This window comes from Bufo gargarizans, chromosome 1 (assembly GCF_014858855.1).
Source record: "Bufo gargarizans isolate SCDJY-AF-19 chromosome 1, ASM1485885v1, whole genome shotgun sequence".
NCBI lineage: Eukaryota > Metazoa > Chordata > Amphibia > Anura > Bufonidae > Bufo > Bufo gargarizans.
Genome location: NC_058080.1, coordinates 251,403,870 through 251,422,971, shown reverse-complemented (window position 1 = coordinate 251,422,971; position 19,102 = coordinate 251,403,870). Strand labels below are relative to the sequence as shown.

General features: G+C 37.5%; 1 protein-coding gene across 2 annotated transcripts in view; it reads right to left on the bottom strand.

Annotated features, from left to right (window-relative positions):
- The window catches only part of UNC5C (unc-5 netrin receptor C), a 388,634-nt gene that overhangs the window by 207,075 nt on the left and 162,457 nt on the right, over positions 1–19,102 (bottom strand). The gene's annotated exons all lie outside the window — the stretch shown is intronic.

The window sequence follows — 19,102 nt, the reverse complement described above, 5'->3', positions numbered from 1 at the left end:
GCTGGCGAGGTTCTTATATAGTAAGAGGTAGGAAACTTTCCTATTGGTTGCTAGGGATGTTGCTAAGCTCAGACAAATAAATTGCAGTCTTCTCATTGGCCCACAAGCAAGAAGGGAGGAAACTTATGAAAAAAAATCTAGAATATTTGAAATTACGAATGCATATCACTATATTCTAAATATTCGCGAACTCTCAAAGTGCCAATATTCGCGATTAATATTTGTGATTCTAATATTTGCGCCCAACACTATTTCTGCTTAGAAATAGCTCCTGTCATTTCCTTGAATGTCTGGTATTATTTCTCCACCCCACTGACTTGTGACAAAGTAAATAGAATATCAATTCCAAACTTTCACAATTTATCTATCTTCTGATTTACTAATACAATTAATACAATTTTATCTTGGGAGTAATTTACTGAAACCTCCAGTATTATTGTATATACCGTATGCTATTTTAATAGGGAATTGTTGCAGGTTCTGATTTACAGCCATTACGAAAACAACCAATTATACAAAACAACCAACTATACAAAACTAGTGAAATCATCTATAGGGAAATAAAACTCCTTGTAGTTGTACCTTTAAAAAACTATAGACCCTAAAATATAGTTGACTATTATATGTTTAAAACTGCATTTTCCAGGAAAGCTGCTGGGAATTAAATTGTACCTATTGTAGTATGTTCTAAAACCTGCTAGAGAATTGCAAAGGATGCCATCATATAAATGTTAGTCTACGGATCAACAAACTGAAGACACTCTTTAGAGCATCTGGGACAGTATTATAGGTAGGTTCTATTCTTTATGCTCAGTGAGTACACGTGAAACAAAATATTCAGATTTCACTTGGAAAAAAAATCTAAATTCATATCCCTTCCTAGTGTCATGTTTGATAGGTTAGTTATTCTTTCCAACAATCAATATAACTAACTTGGTTTCCCAGCACAATTTGCATTTTCACAAAGTCAAAACGAAATGAGAACATGATAATGTTATCCTTTTGAAAAGGTCTCTGTGGAACCACTGTTTTACCCCCAGCCACTGATAAAGAAATGAACTTTTGAAGATGACACAGGTTGTATGAAATATCAGATTAACCTTAAGCAGAAGAACATGTCTTTGGGTTTTTAGTATATTCAGAACAAGCTTAGGGAGAAGGAGAATCTTTATGCTTCAGATACACTGTCAAGACTGCACACTGCAAGCACTGACCCATATGTGTTTGAGTTGGTAGACCGTGTAAAGAAATACTCACTGTTGTCCTTTGTACCTATGCATGTTGAAGTTGTAGTGACAGGAAAGAAGAAAATGACATTTCATTCTTTTCCGTAGAGAAACAAATCACATGGATTTCAAGCAGTCCCAGTGTGGCCAACACGATAAGCATAATATTGAGTTAGTAAAAAACACCTAGGAAATGTAGCTGTAAATTGTCTTCAGCAGGTACAACAAAGTTACCATACTGTATAACTGGCCTGTCCTGGATTAAAGAGTATTGTCTCATCATAGGTAACACCTTTCAGAAAGTAATATCATGGATTAACTGACTTTCACATGTCTAGTTCTCTAAATCCCGAGCAATAAGCAGATTTAGCCAAGGGACGCCTTGTCATGACAGAGCTATCTACTTGAGGCAGATGAATGGTCACTCATATAATGCATGGACAACGTAAGTTGGCAAAATGGTTGATAATTATACAAAGCAATGGTTCATGTTCATATATCTTAATGGTGTATATGGACAGGGATTATCTACCTGAGACAAACCCTTAAATCAATGTTAGACTGAAGTTTCCGGGGGCAACCAGAGGAAATTATTCTAGAGCCCAGCACCTATATCATGAATAAAGTTTAATAGGTTTCAAATAATATAAATTGACTCTGGTCGTAAGTGATTAACTCCAAAAGCAGCCAAATATTATTATTATTTATTTTTTTAACCTTTAAAGACCCATTATGGTGTCAGAGCCTAGACTCTGGGATCCTCTGGTATTCTAGTCGGCAAGTGCAACCATGCCTTCAATCAAATTTTCTTTCACTGGTTGTCTGACTCGCCATAGATTTGACCATGACTTTTTCATATTAAACTTCCTCATACATACCATGGAGCCTACTCAATCAATGCTATTGGGCTGCCAAATAGTACCCCTGTCTATACTTCTAAGATAAAAAATGTTGGTGCACTTGAATAACGCCTATATTGCAGCCTCCCCAATTTAGTACTGCTTGGCTAGTTTGCATCCTACAAGCAGATCAATATTGAAATAGGAAATGGCAATTATTCTGGTTTTGATCTACTAAGCTAGGCTTTTTTCCACTGAGAAAACACAAAGCCATGAAGGATGAAGTAAGCGTGTCCTCTGATTTTACTGATGTGGTTTATGTTTACTATCTGGAAAGACTGTTGGATTTGTTCATTCAATATGACATATAAATTCTTAAATTATTGCTGGGATTAAACAACTTTTTCTGCAATACATAAAGTATAAACAAGGTTAAAAAATCTCAAAAACATCTCAAATTATGAGAATACAGATACATAGCAATGATAGAGGTGACTTAATAAGCCATAAAAAGCTTGATACCTCCCTAATGCATCGTCTGATATCAAGAAGTTAGTATATTTTTCAGATACATTTCATAAGGAATTCAACATTAAAAAAATGCATGCATATAGTATAAAATTAGATGCATACAGAGAAGCAGTAGGGTCACCATAGGTGTTTCTGTTTTATGCTATTTATTGTATGGAGCACAAAAGAGCAAAGTCGACAACACACCGATTTTGTATGGGGGAGTATTGACTCACGCCCAGAACATGATTCCTGGAGAAAGAAAGGACAAGCATGTTGAATTTTAGCATGGTCAATCCTTTGTTCCCACCAGTGGCAGTGGTTCCTCTCCCCATTCAGATCATATGTATGCTTGGGAGAGCTACCTGCCTGCCGAATTGGCATTCTCCAGTCAGCTATTAAAGTTATATGGGCAGCTTTATATTATTGTGTGCATTACTCATTTTGATTTTTACCACAAACTACAATTTTAGTATTTTACAATCCAGGTATCTTCTCTACCCCAACTCTCCAAAGAGGCCTTCTGCCTTCCTAATTATTATATTCTAAAATATAGAGCTATTCCTATTTCTTATTAAAGCAAAGCTACTACACTGTCTTTAAAGAGGTCCTTTCATCAGTTTTAATAGGCTTATTATGGTTTTACCTTGTAGGGCAGCCCCCACTGATGCCATGGATGTTTTTTTTTTCAAAAGCCCCTCCTCGTTTGTCCGCTGTTGCCCCCGTTGATTTGGCGCCATGTATTCTAAGTATTGTTGCAATGGAGCGGAGACGCAGTATTCTGCTGTGGACGTCTCTTTCTCCCTGGCTGTGAGCGCAATCCAACCAGAGCGGACCGCACACAGCCAGGGAGAAGAAGCTCACAGCCAGGGAGAAATTCTCGTGAGATTTCTTCTCCCTGGCTGTGAGCGGTCCGCTCTGATTGGATCGCGCTCACAGCCAGGGAGAAGGAGACGCCCACAGCAGAAGAATGCATCTCTGCCCCATTGCGACGATACTTCTCATTAGAATATAAGGCGCCAAATCAACGGGGGGCAACAGTGGACGAACGGGGAGAAGCTTTTGAAAAAAAAAAACACATATGGCTGCCCTACAAGGTAATACCATAATTAGCCTATGTTAAAACTGGTGAAAGGTTCTCTTTAAATTCAGCCCTCTGAGCGTTCTGAGACATGGCATGAAAAGATCTTCTTGTTAAGGAAAACGTGTTGATGGTATTAAATGGCCATAGTTGTTAATAAAGTGTACCCAAATTGCTGCTTGCTATGCTGCAGATGCTCCAAGTATCTGGGCACATATTTAAATATTTGGTGGGGATGTGAGAAAATTGGTCCTTTAAGGTGTTACATAGAGTTAAGTCTCATATCTATGAAGTTCAGATCCAAATCTTTCAACCACCATTATATTTTTGAACATAATACCTCCGAACGTCCCCTAATTCCTTACGGTTGTCCAAGTCTGTTATCCCACTATATTGGGATTCCACAACATTTCAAATGAGTCATTGGTTGATGAAAATAGACCAGTTAGCTAGAGTGGCGGAATTATCTCATTCAGAACTTCACATCCACTCTAAATTTAAAGGGAACCTGTCATGTGGATATTTGATTATAATCTAACTAATTATATACAATCATTAACTACTAAAAAGTGCCTTAGATGTATTCACTTACTGGTGGGACAGATGGTTACCTCATAATATACACACAAAGATGCCACATGCCGCATGCTAATGAGCTGATTCGAGTCTGGTGTGATGTCATTGAGTCCAGCGTATATTTAATTCAGAGCTATAGCCACTCCCCTGCCCACCTGCTGCTGGTTCATATGGAAACAAACTGTCATTCAGCAGCAGGTGGGCGGGGAGAGTCAGGAGCTCATGAATATTCATGACTCATCATTATCAGCTAGAAATTTTTAATACAAGATGTTGGCAGATTCACTGGGTCAATTAAAGAAAGTGACCCAGCATTTTGCTAAAAGAATCAGTCACTTATTTATGTTGCCCTTAGTTAAGACACCATAAAACTGGTGACAGGTTCCCTTTAAGCTTACGTGGAGCCCTTGGATAAGGTTTTGCTCTGGCCTCTAGTTTGCCAATTTGTGGCTTGGTTCACCATCTAATAAGCATCTCATGGCAGTTCTGATGATCGTATTCATTCATTCACTTGTGACTTGTACCCTAGAGACTTTTGATGTGACACTTTAGTTCGTGTTTAAAGTGTTTTTTATTCTCCTTTTTACTAATTTAATAAATAAATATTTAAAAAGAAAATAATCCTAGAAATCAATACCACAAAATAGCAAAAACAAAGAAATGGTATATGTAAAAGATGTACAATACCAATCATTGTATTGCATGCTATCTTATGTAAAAAAATAAAATAAATAAATAGGCTACTCTTTGAACATACCCAAGGGCATCAGAAGATCATAACGAAGATATTATTTTGTCATAGGTTACCCACAAAGTGTGTTCATTCTTTCCACACATTGTTTAGAGAAAGCCAGTGTGCAAGCCTCTTTTTATACCTTAGGCTAAGGAAGATACAAGATGATTAACCACTCATTATCTCATCTGACTCCATGGAAACCAGCTAATGGGATTAGATAACAAGAGCCAATTTATTTGTCAAGGGGGAAACAAATGGCGTAATAACACGTCTGATTGAACATGTTCTAATTTATGTTTCCCTTATATGTTTCCACAAGAGTGCTGTAGTAGCAGGTGACTTATTGACAATGCCAGGAAATGAAAATATGACAAGTTCCTCTTGGATTTCTGACCTTTTAACTTCATGTCACAAGATAAATACTATAGTTCCAACTTTAATTCTTCTAATAAATAAGTTAATAAATAATAACATTTCCAAAATGAAACAGCAAACATGAATTGACGTATGTAGAATGAATAATACCGAGCATGAGTTTTCTCAACCTTCATGCAGGACAAACAAGATTTCCATTTGTCGGAGATTAGAGGAGGACAAAACGTGGCTTTGCCTTGAAAGGTCATTGAAATTGGATCAAGCAGTACAAAATGTCTGATTGTTATGGCTCAAGGGCACAAACATTCTTTGCAATGCCAGCATTTAGTACAGGAACGAAGGAGCAGAAGTAAATTCACAGGAAAGTGCATTGATAGTTTGTTATTAATTTCTTTCAGATTAGTGTTCCAGATCAATACTTCATTACACAGCCTATTAGAGAGCATAAGTACCTGAAGTCGTACAATTACAATGAGTTAATTGTTTAAAATTGAAACATGAATAGTCTACAGTTGTAAGGAGGCTACTATACATTTTGTAACTTCTTGAACTCGTTTGGTAGGTGGATAAATATCTTACTGATCATTTTCATTCCTTTTAATTAAATGTTTTTGTATTTTTTTTTCCCAAAAATCGACTATTGGGCTTCAGGAGAAAAGATTTGATCTTAGCACTGACTTGACCAACAGCAATTCCTCCTGACTCCTCCATAAACATGCATGTTCGGTTTAGCTGAGTGTGCATGTGTTATCAGTAGGGACTGGGGAGTAAAGGGCTCTTTATATGGCTGAGAATCGCATAACTTATCGCTAACGAGCGTTCACAGTAATGCTCGTTAGCGCTGATCTGGCGGTGTAAATGTGCCGCCGATTACCTAATGAACAAGCAAAATTCTCGTTCATCAGGTAATTGGACGGTTTGTGCGAGCACAAAAATCCTCGTTTCCCGACAGCAGATCGTGCTGTGTAAACAAAATCTGCTGCCGGGAAACAACGTGTTATTATGGGGAAGATTGATGGCATTAGTGATCGCTCCTCCCTATCTCTGGAGGAGATCGCTGCATGTAAATGCACTGGTCTTCTACGCTAGCGATCTGCAGATTGCTGGGAAGAAATGTTTCCTTCCTGACAATCTGCTGCAATCCATACTGTTCCATGTATATGTTATACGTAAAATCTGCATCATCCATCTACCTATGTCTTTACGGCTAAATACCCCTACCTGCATAAACGGTATAACATTAGAACAGTCTGGATGTATTGACAAGGGTCCCAAATGGCCTACGATATATACACTGAGCCAGGCTGATCCAGGCTCAATAGTATTAGTATGGTCAACATATCTTATTATTATATGAGCAGAATGGATGTGATACAAATAAAAAATAACTGAAAGGGAAATGTTGAATTGTATGCCTCCTACATTTTTAAACCACAAGTTGTTCTATTTTGGGTAGTTCATTTCAATTGTTAAAAAGACCTTGTCGTTTCCCAGAATTCAGGAGCAAGTAGGTGGGTAAAATGAATATATCTATACAACAGGCACCACTAATAGCAAGTTCGTTCTACCTGCTACAGAACACAAAAGACAATCTCCAGGTTTGATAGCAACAAAATTTTGGATGACACAGAACAGAACATTACTGTGCTGCTGTCACAATGCATTTCCATTCCATTTAACCGAAGTGTCACAATGCATAGCAAACACTGCATATAGCAAAGCAAATCCACACCTCTTTTTTTTTTTTCACAGAACCAAGTAGGTCAGATAAAAAAGATGTTTCTATTGACGTAGGACTAGGTGAAACCTCAAATTGCTGAAATAAAAATGTAAGTATTAACTTCCTCTGCTATGGCTTTTACATTTAGTCACTTCTAAGACACAGTATCTTGAGCTAACAGAAAAATAAGGCTCCCTTTACATCACAATGGCCCTATGTCTGCAGAATATGCAGAATGTACCCATAGGTCACCATTCTCCCAGTACATTCCAAAACAGTGACTATGCTATGCCAAACCTATACACATTTTTTTTGTAGCAGAACCCTATGAGGAATGTACACTGCGGTGTGAACAGAGCCTAAGAGATCCTGGATCAAAACTAACAGTACCTTTAGGAATGCCTATCTGGGTACATTGAGCTGCAATGTAAAGTTACATCTCTTCTGCTTCTACTCTTCTTCTTCTCCTCTCCCTGGGTAGGTGTCAAAATAATCCAGGCAGTTAGTTGCATAGAGCTGGCATTTTATTCATTAATTCGTGTTCTAGGTTCCTCACAGGTGGAGTTTTCTGAAAGCTTATAGAAGGAGATGGCAAAAGGTAACTTGAAATAGTGTGAATGAAGCAGACAGACTCCATTAATGATGCTTTTCTAAATAAATATACATCATTAATATCTACATGAGGTAAGATAACAGATTACATCACACAAGCATACGGAATAATAATGAACGCAAGTTCTTGCGTTCACTGCAATAAGCTGTACTTGAAAGGGTTATTCAGATTAGGCTATGGGCACCGATTACCTAAAGTAATCAGAGAGAGGGTTGTCTTTGCCATCTTGCGGGACAACTATTGCTTCCAAGGAGCATCTTGGACATGGCTCTGTGGCATAGCTGATAGCTAGTAGGATGCTTATCATGGATCCCTTGATATTAGTTACTTGCCTTACCAGAGGAGTTATTAAGCAGGCAACCCTTTTAAATTATGCCAGCTCAAAAAAAAATGCAATTACTCGGTATAACACTAGAGTCCATATAATACTGCATGAGTTGACCGAATGAACACGTGGCCTCTTATAAGACTACATTCACACATGATGGCTGCTTTCAGAACAATCATAGTATGTGGGTGTATTCACAGGTCAGTTTTTTTTAAAGGCCATTAAACAATAGGACATGTCTATTTTGTCCATTTTCACGGCTTGATAGCCCTCACGCGAATGAAGATGACCATTTAAACAGGTTTTAACTGCCTTTTTTGAATGTAGTCTAAATCTACATGTAGTTGCCTAAAGCAATAAAAGTAGAGTATCTGATATTTCCTGATGAACTGGTAGGTTTATTGGCAAGTAAGTGGCCTGTGTAATCAGTTAAGACAATATCTAAATGTTCTAGGTGACTAGTAATGTAATACTGAATGATTACCACACTATAAAGAAAATGGAAAAACAAATTGTAGGGTTGTAAAAAATTTGCCCTGTGGTATCTCATTACACTCGATGAAGAGTTTCCCTCTATGTGAAAACATTTGTTTTATTGACTCATTTCACAGAGATCTAATAAAATGGTTGTGAGGATAAATTGAAGCAACAGATTAAAAGTATGCAGTTTACCTTGTGAATATTAATAGAACCAGAATCACCAAGATAGCCATGGGATCTGTTATATCCAATGTAATAAGTATGCCTTCCACTAAACCACCGCTGACATGGACCTTCCACTAAACCACCGCTGACATGGACCTTCCACTAAACCACCGCTGATTTCTTGAGCATTGATAAAATAACATTATACAGAATCGGTCTGTATTTGTAAACATATCCCTGGCAAATACCTGGAAATTAAAGGAGTTGTCCCAGAAAAAAATATTCTACCCTTTTCAATCTCAATATTTGGATCTCAATACTTTTGTAATTGTATTTAATTAAAAAGGTATTATGGCTACAGCGTTATTCAGTGAAATCCATCTGTATAGCACTAAAAGCTCTTTTTTTTTTTTATCTCTGTCCACCTCAGTGAAGTGGATGGACATGCTCAGTCCTATCCTTCTACTGCCACCAGCTGCAGCAAAAGGACATGCTACCTGAAAATGGACATGCCCCTTGAACTGCCAGATTAAAATATATGTAGCAGAGCAGTTGGAGCAATAACTGAAAATATCTCTGGATCAATGTGAGGTACAAGGCTGGTTGGTAAGTACTATATGATGTCATGACCTAACTATTTTTAATCACTGAGAAATTTTTCCTATGGTGTGCCCAATTATGGTGTGACTTTTGAAAATTATTGGTGTCAGTTACGACCACTGCCCCCAATCCACTGCCCTTAGTAAAGGCACAAACCACAATACAGTTTGGATTTTTTTATTTTATTATTTAAGCTATATCTTAAGTAATGCCAAATTGTTTTGAAATTATACCTCATAAAATATTTTCTAATAGTCCTTTTTACTGTGGCACTATAAACTATGAAGCTCCTCATACTTTGCCCAGGTGCCCTTTAAAAAAGACTTAGTTGCACATCTATGGACTATGAAAACAGTATACAGCCAAGGCTCTTGTTTCTGTAGGAACAGTATGGTGGCAGTCACATGATTTACCCAAATGGCCAATTTCTTGGCTCACCCCTTCTAAATACTCTTCTGCGTGGGCTTTTGACCGAAGCCAAGCATGTTCATTGCCTGCACAGAAGTGGGTGCTACAGGGAATTCTCCTACAAAGGCTTCAAGGGAAATATATACTGCTCTACAATACATAAAAATATGATATATTTTAATCAGCTGCATAGCTGAACAACCTAAAATATCCTTGGAACTATCGCATTTCCATTGCGTAATTAAAGACAGTTCACTAATTTGTTCGCATTCTAGCGCTCTTTTCTCTGATGAAGTCAGCAGTTCTAAAATCCTCATTATATGCTGAAATAACTTCTATTAATCTGAGTTAAAGGGGTGCTAATATATGATTGTCACAGTCAGTAAAATACTCCAAAAAATATTTCCACTTCACAAGATGCAGTCAACCTCGTATCCAGTAACACTGTGCACGGCTGCTAAGCCAAGCTGAAAAAGTGATCACAAGGTTAAATACTGACTGATATGATCTTTTTTCCCATGGATGCAGGCTATGACGCTACACTGTTTACATAACCCATAGAGTAGCTGGAGTAAAGTATGAGGAACTTTACAACGGTTCAGAGAATTTTAGAAAATATTGTTATGTCTTTGCCATCCCCTTTAAAGGGGTTGTCTCATCATGGACAATTGGGGCATATCGCTAGGATATGCCCCCATTGTCTTATAGGTGCGGGTCCCATCGCTAGATCCCGCACCTATATCGAGAACGGAGCGCCGCGCGGTGGTGACTGGAGGACTCCTGTCCGGCCACCACCAAGACTGCTCCCCATAGAAGTGAATGGGAGCATACTGCGCATGCACGGCCCCTGCTCCTATTAATTTCTATGAAAATAAATAAATGGAGGGTGGCTGCACATGCGCAGTGCACCCTCCTTCACTTGCGGGGCTCTGTTATCGATATAGGGACCCGCACCTATAAGACAATGGGGGCATATCCTAGCGATATGCCCCCATTGTCTATGATGAGACAACCCCTTCAACCCCTTAGTGACCACCCATACGCCTTTTTACGGAGGTCACTAAGGGGCCTAAGGCTGGGCTGCCCCGTTTTTACGGCGGCCCAGTCTAAGCGCTGAACGGCTCCCCCTGTGCAGCGGGGAGCGCGGACCCAGCTTTCACATGTGAGCCGGGGCCCTGCTCTAACAGCACTGACCAACAGAAGTGCCGATCCGGGCTGTTTAACCCTTTACATGCCGGGCGCAATGGTACCCGCTGCATGTAGAGTGATGACAGAGGGAGTGGACTCCCTCTGTCTCCCATCAGCACCCCAAAAATGCGATTGTGGGGTGCTGATGTGTTGGGAAGCTTACCTTGCTTCCGATCAGGGCCCCGAGCCTGGCTGCAGTTATCTCCAGCAGGCTGTGCCTCTCTGGTGCAGCCTGCTGGTCAATCTTTGAATAGTATTGCTATTGAAATGTAATGCATTATAGAGATAAGCATCAAAATACTGTATATTATAGTCCCCTTGTGGGAATTTTAAGTAGTAAAAAAAAAATTGAAAAAAATGACACATTTATTAAATAAAAAAATTCCATAAAATAAAAAAAATATGCTTTTTTTCCATTGAAAATACGCTTTTCAATGAAAAAAAATGCAAAAAGAAAACATCCCCTATGGTGAACGCCGTAAAAAAATAATAAAAAAAGACAGAATTTCTCATTTATTCTTAGTTTTCACCGAAAAAAAAAAGTTATAACAAGCAATCAAAAAGCGGCATTTACTCCAAAATGATACCAATGAAAAATACAAGTTGTCCCTCAAAAATCAAGCCCTCTCACAACTCATCAAGCCCTCTCACAAAGTTATGGGTCTTGTGAAGTGGCAATGCAAAATCTTTTTTTTGGGTTAATAAAAGGGGTTTTATTGGAAAAAAAAAGTAAGTATTTAGTATCACTGTAATCGTACTGACACAGAGAATAAAGATATTATGTTATTTGTACCGAAAAATGAACGCCGTAAAATTTATAATGTAAAAACTCAGTGGCAGTATTGCTATTTTTCCCCATCTCCCTCCCAAAAAGAGTTAATAAAAGTTAATCACAAAGTTATGTGTACCCCAAAATGGTGCCATTAAAAACTACAACTTGTCCCGTAAAAAACAAGCCCTCATAAAGCTATATAGACGAAAGAATAAAAAAGTTATAGCTCTTGGAAGGAGACCATGAAAAAAGGAAGAAAAACGCTTGGTCATAAAGGCCCAAACAGGCTTGGTCACTAAGGGGTTAAAGGACTTGTCTAGGATTGAAAAATGATGGTTGTCCACAGTTTTTGTCTGACAGCGCAGTTCAGCTCCATCAAAGTGAGTGGAGATAGTTTGCACTTCCGCACACAATCTGTAGACAGGCGTGGTAATGTTTTTTGGAAGACTTTTTTTTGTTCTGTTGAACCTCTTTATTAACACCTATAATCTTGTAGGCCCCCATGAACATATTATTGATTTATTAAAATCAATTAAAATTAAATATTAAATTGTAATTTATATCTCCTAACCATTGCAGAAAAATGAATAGAAAGAAATGCTATGTAACTGAATGAAATTTGCTTACATCAAACAATGGCGCAGTAAATACTGGCGACTGGACATGCTGCCATTGCACTTGTATGAACTCTTATGGGCTAATTGTTAATGTCATTTCAACTTGACTTTTATTATACTTAGTTTAAATGATTTTTCTACTAATTCAATATAAAGTTATGTTTACCCATGGAATGCAAATGGTTCTTGGCACGCTTTGTGCACATCTCAATATGCTCATTTCACGGTCTTGGTTATATAGCTCTAAGCCCTGACAACTAACATTTCTTAGCACAGTCCCCAGGTAGCAGATATATTATAGCAGATATAATGTTCCCAAAAAAAATAAAAAATGAGATTCAAGACCTTACATAAGATATCAACCTTCCAAACCAACATTGGGGTTAACTGCTGAAGATTCCACATGTTAGACCTCACTACGGAGATGGAGGATGATACTTACTTGCCTTCATTTGCATACTAATAAAACATAGCGTCCTTGTGCCCTGCACTGACCTCAATTAACAATTCTATCTTAGAACACCAGGTTTCCAGGGGACGTAAAACAGGGTGGAACAGTATGGAAATTCCCCCTCCGGAAACAGAAACGTTAATGGAGCTTATCACTTCCATCATTAATTTAATCAAAAAAGCTGGAGGCACTTTTCTGCAGCAATCTGTTAAGAAAACATTTCCATGTATGCGAACATTTCTCATTTCAATTACACCCTCGCCACTTTTGTTCATTTATAAAAAAAAAAAATCATAAACAAATATATTATAATTTAATATCTCGACCAGCCGTGCACAGTGTTACTGGATACGAGGTTGACTGCATCTTGCGAAGTGGAAATATTTTTGGGAGTATTTTACTGACTGTGACAATTATATATTAGCACCCCTTTAACTCAGATTAATAGAAGTTATTTCAGCATATAATGAGGATTTTAGAACTGCTGACTTCATCAGAGAAAAGAACGTTAGAATACGAACAAAGTAGTGAACTGTTAACCCTTTAATTATGCAATGGAAATGCGATAGTTCCAAGGATGTTTTAGGTTCTTACAATGATCAGCTATGCAGTTGATCAAAATATATAATATTTTTATGTGTTGTAGAGCAGTATATATTTCCCTTGAAACCTTTGTAGGAGAATTCCCTAGAACAGATCCTTTTAGAGGGTGTATCCAGGGAATAGAATATTGCTAAATGAGGTCAGAGTGTTGGGAATAATAAAAAAGGCATACTCCTTACTCACCTCCCCCCCCCCCCTCCACTACCGTTTTGAAGATGTCTGGTTCATTGCAATTTTCTCGTTTCTCATGGCACAGTAACATGTCCTGAATACATGGCTAGTGATTGGCTGCAGCAGTCACATGTCCTTGTTTCGGGACATCATTGCTGCAGCAAAAAGTAGAGAATAATGGAAGATCGGCATCCTCAGAATGGGCATGGCAGAGAATTAGTCAAGTAAGTATGTCTTTTTTTTTACTCATTTCAAACATCATGATCTGTCTTAGGCTTCATGCACCTGACCGGAAGCCGCCCCTGTGCCTTCCGCAATTTGCGGAAAGGAACGGGCGGCCCATTGTAGAAATGCCTATTCTTGTCCGCAAAACGGCCAAGAATAGGGCATACTATATATTTTTTGCGGGGCCACGGAACAGTGCAACTGATGCGGACAGCACACAGAGTGCTGTCCACATATTTTGCGGCCCTAGTGCCCATCTTTTGCAGCCCTTGAAGTGAATGAGTCCGCACCCGAGCCGCAAAAAATAAGGCTTGGATGCGGACCACAAAAACGGTCATGTGCATGAGGCCTTAGCAATATATTTTTCACGGGAAAACCCCTTTAAATGGGTTCTTAGAATGGCTAGTTCTTGTTCATGCCCATTTAGGGCAAATGGATAGCAATGATTTACCTGCTTATTAATTATATCTATATATTTCTATAAACAAGAGCTCTCTTGCCCTGGTGGACTCGGTCCATCTGTGTAACACATCACCAACCGTTCATTTTTAAAAGAAGTGCTCAAACTAAATATGTTATTCTCTGACCTGTTAGAAAGGTATATGATGTAATCTGTAGTGAAGGTATTCTTCATCAGTCACTGTATTGGTGAGTTATAACTTCCCTTCTGATCCTCAGAACTCTGATTTTCCAAATAACACAGCATCTTATGTGTAGACAGGAAGTCAGTTTCTCTATGTATTCCTATGGGAGCTTCAATGTCAGTCTCATAGGAATGAATACAGAAGTAACTGACTTCCTGTCCTGTGTCAGTTGGAGATCAGTGCTGGTCCCATGACACAGTAACGGCTTAGAAAAAAAGAGTATAACTAGCTAATATGGTCATTGGTAAGAAAATTACTTTCACTACACTTTACATCATGGACCTTTGTAACACGTCAGAGAATAAAAAAAATAGTGGGAGTGCTTTTTTAATGCTAAATTTCCCTAGCAGTTTGATTCCATATTAAAGGGACTGTTCAGGAATACTCTCCTGCCAATTTGACATTGGACATCGAGATCTTCCATTGCACGTTGCATAAAACAATTGTTGAGCCAACTGGTCAATGCCAACAAATTATCATGAACGGGTCCCATTAATTAGAATTGGATCCATGAATAATTCATGTTGGGTATGTGATGGTTGCTTCCGCATCTCTCCATCCCAGTATGCAGAGGGCCTCATGGCAGATTTGCCTTGTGTGTTTCTATGAATGAAGAAGAGATGTCTTCAACTGATGGGCTTCTTTTGGTGGAAAGCACATGGATTTCTGTAAGCACCATTCAAATGAATTGGGAGAGTCACAGAAACTTCAGCAATAAAGTATATTGTGGGGTTAAACGAAATAATATTAGGAAAGAAAAACTGTGTAAGGGTGATAAGTCTGCAAAATAAGTTCTGGTGGGCTCGCTTCAGAAACTGCATGTGTCATTACAGTTACATGGCCTCATTTGAACACTGAGACACTGAGCTGTTTTATATATCCCAATCAATGCTGTAAAAGGAACATTACTTAAACATTAATTTTCGGAGCCTTCTGAATAGCGGTGTATTTTTACTCCGACAGTTTTTGTAAGACGGCAGCTGTTGTATTGTCTTATTATGGAAATAAGCAGGAATGCATGATGCACACTTTAAGTCAATACTGCATTATTCCTAGGAAATCACTCTCCGTGTGTAATAAAATCTCTGTTAAATGTTTAGTATAATTTGTGCCCATATTCTGTTTTTCTATTGATCTTCATAAATTATGCAGCTATAATTGTTGCATTTGCATAACTGTAGCACGCTGATGACTAAAATAAGTTTATTGTATTTTATTAAACAAGCCAATTAAAAATTCTGACTCCCAGAGCTGATTGCTTGATAGTAAAATGTTCTTATTACCATAGCTCTTTTGTGTATATACTTTACAGTTCCCAAAAGAATAAATGGTTCATCATATAATATTTAATATGCCTACTTATCAATCTTTTTGTCTAAGAAAAAAGTGAGAATTGCCACAGTGCATAATAGTTCTTGTGTGCCCCAATCGAAACCATTGTACTGACTGTAAAAGGTTAATCAGACATTCTTGTATATGAGAACTACTAAAGGCCTTTTTACTCAACCCGATGTTTGAGAATTCATTTTTATATGAAGACTGCTCATTGGTCCATCTAAAAGCCCTAGCGTTCAGCCGAGAAACGCGCAACGCTCATTTGTTGGCCAATCGTTATCTTTCATGTTAACATAAAATTGATAATTTGTTGGCAGTATATTTCCTTGTGTAAGCAGTGGGAGCGCTGGTAAAAAGTTACAAACTGCATTGGTGACAAAATTCAGTAAAAAAAAAAAAAAGAATCTTCAAAGGACTTGAATTTACTTGTTATATTATTGAGTGGCTGCAACTGGCATGTATTAAAGGACCTAAAAAGGCAAGTTTATTGAGAAGTGGACAAATGAAATAGCCTTGGTTACAGTAGATTAAATGGTTGCCACTTCTACATTCAACTCTATCCATTTATCTCATATCTATCATATATCTATCTATCTATCTATCTATCTATCATCTATTATCTATCTCATATCTATTATCTATCTCATATCTATTATCTAGCTATATATCTATCTATATCTATTAATCTCATATCTATCTATTTCATATTTATTTATCTAATATCTATTTATTTTATATGTATCTATCTATGTATCTATCTCATATCCATCATATATCTATCTATCTATTATCTATCTATCTATCTATCTCATATCTATCTATCTATCTATCTCTCTATCTATATATCTGTCTATCTATATCTATCTATCTCATATCTATCGATTTCATATTTATTTATCTAATATATATCTATTTCATATCTATCTATTTATCTATCTATCGCTAAAGTCCCCCTATTAGTGTTGGCTGAACCCGCTGCTCTCGGCTTTCTCATCTATCCCCATAGAATACACATAACGTGTATGTGCATGGGGAGCCAGGAGAGATATCTGTTGGCTGAATGATTATTTGGCCAACAGCTATTGAATGACCAGCTTTTGACCAAGGTTTCTAAGAATGATCAAAACTAGGACTAAATCACTTATAGGGTAAATTAGAAGAGGTGTCACATAGGCTAATCAGTTCCCGTCCTAGAGGTTGAAATTGATGGTCTAGCGTAAGCATAAAGTCAGTTTTACACAGGTTGATGATCGGGGCAATTATCAGGAAGGAGAGTCCCTAAAAATGCTTATTCACAATAATTGCCCTTTGAAAAGGTACCACTGATCACCCCATTAGCAAATGCTTATTCATTTAGGAACCCCTTGTTGATGTGGACACCAACATTATTCTATCCGGTGAGCAGATGGTGATGTGTACACTGCCATCTGCTACCCAGAACCATTGGAAAGCAGCTCTTACCTTCTCTGACAAGCAGGACATTATCTGCTGAGTCAGCCCATGTGAAGGGCAAAATCACTGAAGCAATATTGGACAGCCCTACTCTAAAATATAACTTTTATTGATACCAGTTGAAAACAACCCACTTCAAAATAATATGTAACCGATAAATATTAGCAATGTAAGATAGAGACACCAATAAGTGACGCTGAGAGAACAGCCGGGCCCTTATGTCAATAGTCAATTACAAATGGTTTGGACTGCAAATGTAAAGCAATGTTTTACTCCTGGAGAACTCCTTTAAGTTGCTTTTAACTAAGCCTCAAACAGCAGGCCGAAATTCAAATCCATTTCAGATGAACATATGGTAATCAAAGAAAATATGCTTAGAAACAAATCTTTAATAACTCATTTAATCATAACTAATGAAAATAAAAAATGTTTTAAAATTATTTTTATTCTGTATGTAATTGTATAATTGTAATTGTAGCCAACCTCAACCTTTAAAAAACAGTACAAATAAGCAGAGACTTAACCTAGGCTTTTGGTTGTGTCAGGAAAAGAGTAGGACAATAGGTCCTCGAACATTCATTTATTTATTTGGCAGAGAGAAAGCTTCAACTGAAGATATTTATTATGGAGAGGAGCTCATAGTTCTGCACATGGAAAGTCGTTTAAAATTGTATTAGAGCCAGCAGTATAATGTACTGCCTCGGACGACTGCACAGAAACGGGTAATGCACAGGAAACATGTGATATGTGCACAGATTATATTAGCACAGCTCATCGTGTGTCATCCTTTGGGCCACTGGGATCGGTTAGGTCCGCCTGCTTCCAACCTACTCAGCCCTCAAAGTTATTGCCAACAGTTTTCAGTAGAAAAAACAAGTAAAGGATGAGAGTTTGACAGACAGACCGACCGATAGATAGACAGACAGACATATAGATTAGATGATTGATATATAGCTAGATAGATAATAGATAAATGATTGATTAATAAATAGGTAGGTAGAAATTAGAGAGATATACGATAGATAGATAGATAATAGATGATTGATAGATAGATAGATAATAGATGATTGATAGATAGATAGATAATAGATAGATAGATAAATATTAGAGAGATATACAATACATAGAAAATAGATAGATAATAGATAGATGATTGATAGATAAATAGATGATAGATAGATAGTAGATAAATGATTGATAGATAGACAGATAGATAGATGATTGATAGATAGATAGATAGATAGATACTATTCCCTATTAGTGATTAATTCCTTGAATTGATCTTAGAAACCTTGGTCAACAGCTGGTCATACACATACAATAGCTGTCAGCAGACGGTTGTCTCTCCCGCCTCCCCCACACACATACACATTTGGCTTGGCCAAACGTGTATGTCTATTCTATGGGGAGAGGTGAGAAAACCGCTACTAGACACTTCTGACAGCTTATCACCTGGGAGAATAAAATATTACTTTATCATTATCCCTCTCATGAGAGAGTCGGGAGCTCTCCATAAACATCAGAGTGCGGGGAACAGCGGCTTCAGCCGGCAGTACACTAATGAGTATGCAGAGATAGATAATAGATAGAGTTGTATGTGAATGTTGAATGTAACCAAGGCTAAGATACATAGGTAGAAAATCAGCATAAAGTTAAAATGCACTTTTGGTCATACAAAGCTTTTAGGAAGCTGTCCCTGGAGATATTACGTTGGAAGTGGTGGAAGATTGAGGAAGAGATCAAATATTGTAGATAGATGGATGGATAGATAGATAGACAGGTAGATAGATAATAGATAGATGATAGACAGATAGATAGACAGGTAGATAGATAATAGATAGATGATAGATATATGATAGATAGATAGATAGATAGATATGAGTTAGATGATAGATAGATAGATAGTTAGATAGATAGATAGGTGATAGATAGATAGATAGATAGATAGATAGATAGATAATAGATATATAGATATATGATAGATATA